The sequence below is a fragment of the Triticum urartu genome, chromosome 2A (assembly GCF_056163025.1).
Source record: "Triticum urartu cultivar PI428250 chromosome 2A, HENAU_Tu73, whole genome shotgun sequence".
Taxonomy (NCBI): Eukaryota; Viridiplantae; Streptophyta; class Magnoliopsida; order Poales; family Poaceae; genus Triticum; species Triticum urartu.
This window is the reverse complement of record NC_141874.1, coordinates 50160033-50162326: the sequence shown is the minus strand read 5'-3', so window position 1 is coordinate 50162326 and position 2294 is coordinate 50160033. Positions and strand designations below refer to the sequence as shown.

At 39.3% G+C, this 2294-nt stretch overlaps 1 pseudogene; it reads right to left on the bottom strand.

The window, feature by feature from the left end:
* Positions 1-785: 785 nt before the first annotated feature.
* LOC125541967 (U4 spliceosomal RNA) lies at positions 786-946 on the bottom strand (annotated as a pseudogene).
* Positions 947-2294: the final 1348 nt, after the last annotated feature.

Genomic DNA, 2294 nt, shown 5'->3' with positions numbered 1-2294 from the left:
TTACTTGGGTCATTTTCATAAATGATTCTGAGGGTTTCACAATTCCCATTTAAAATTTAAATGGAATTTGAACATGATGCACAACTGACTAGCTTGTCTAGGTCAAGCCAGAACTAGGGATGTGACAATTAGTGCAAGTTTGGTGGCTGGCAGAAAGTTGCACTTTCAAATATTGAGTGTTCATTTGAGCTGCAATGGCTTACGAACGGGTATGAATGAAAACTAATTTGGCACATCAATAACTTACTATTAAGCTGGAAGGCATAAGTTCGATGACATTAGTAACAAGAACCATAAGGCAGTAGCCAGTAAGCGTATCTCTGAAACATCAAGCTGAATGCTGACAGACAGCGTACAACTATGAACTGCAATTGTAAAGCTGAATGATTTCAGTAACAAGCACCTACAGCAGCATTCATTGGTTGAAACAGGTCAGGATTGCCAGCGTTTCAGCAGACTCCCTGAAGAAGGAAGACCTGAAGTCGACAGGTCAGAGAAAGAGAAGGATGCCTTTGCGGAAGTGTACCATTGTACGTATATGTCAGTCAGTTGTGAGAGTGCTAATAAGGTGCTCCAGTATTTGCCGTCACAATCTCCGCATAGTATGAATAGTTGTGTCAAGACTCTTTTTCCTTAGAACAGCAGATGAACTGTTGTGGTTACATTGAAAGAAGAAGACCAGCCAGCCACAAACTCATCAAAGCTGGTCGACACACCAGGCCAGGGAACTGCCAGAGTAAGAACAAAATTGGTAGCTAAAAAGGATTTGAATTCGAGTATTGTAGGGCTTTACCCTCGTCCGAAGGAGAGGGAGCCCTTTTAGAAATTCTCAATGGCCCATCACAAAGGGAGGGCCAAAGAGGGGGTTTGGAAATAGTTTTCAACCAGCAATTGACGCGCCTCGGTATTACCTCACTAGCTGCGTCATTGCCCCAAGGGCAAAGATGCCTTTCAATGTGAGCTCACCCCTCCCTCTTATACCCGAGCTCTGCACCCAGCCCCTCCTGTCTCGCCGAGGTAAATGTAGGTGATGTTTTCTGAACATCCAGATATCTTATTTGTATTTTTCTGAGTTCATATCATCTTATTAAGAATGTTCTAACGACTTTGACCATTATTTGTAAACTTCATAACAAGTTGATACGAACACAGAAAAATCCAAGTAAGATAACAGGATCTTCAGAAAACATCACCTACATTGCATGTAATTTTCATTCATGAAAAAAATATTGTTTATACCCTTTTTATTTTTAACAATGTTAATAACATGAATTACCTAAGGTATTTTAAAGGGTGCTTTTTTCCTGAATGCAAATGATATGCACATAAAGGTAATGTTTATCTGAACATTTTGATATCTTATTTGCATTTTTCTGAGTTCATATGAATTAGTTATGAATTTTCAAAGTTTTGGTCAAATGGTCGAAGGGCATTCGAGGGACCTTGCTACCTCTTGAGCACTGCGTTGGTTTTCCCTTGAAGAGGAAAGGATGATGCAGTAAAGCAGCGTAAGTATTTCCCTCAGTTTTTGAGAACCAAGGTATCAATCCAGTAGGAGACCACGCGCGAGTCACCTCGTACCTACACAAACAAATAAGAACCTCGCGACCAACGCGATAAAGGGGTTGTCAATCCCTTCACGGCCACTTGCAAGAGTGAGATCTGATAGAGATAATAATAATAAGATAAATACTTCTGGTATTTTTATGATATAGATTGAAAGTAAATATTGCAAAATAAAATAGACTGGAAACTTGTGTGATGGAAAATAGACCTAGGGGCCATAGGTTTCACTAGTGGCTTCTCTCAAGATAGCATAAGTATTACGGTGGGTAAACAAATTACTGTCGAGCAATTGATAGAAAAGCGAATAATTATGAGAATATCCAGGCATGATCATGTATATAGGCATCACGTCCATGACAAGTAGACCAAAACAATTCTGCATCTACTACTATTACTCCACACATCGACCGCTATCCAGCATGCATCTAGAGTATTAAGTTCATAAGAACAGAGTAACGCCTTAAGCAAGATGACATGATGTAGAGGGATAAACTCATGCAATATGATATAAACCTCATATTTTTATCCTCGATGGCAACAATACAATACATGTCATTTCCCCTACTGTCACTGGGATCAGGCACCGCAAGATTGAACCCAAAGCTAAGCACTTCTCCCATTGCAAGAAAGATAAATCTAGTAGGCCAAACCAAATTGATAATTCGAAGAGACTTGCAAAGATAAACAAATCATACATAAAATAATTTTCAGAGAAGAATCAAATATTG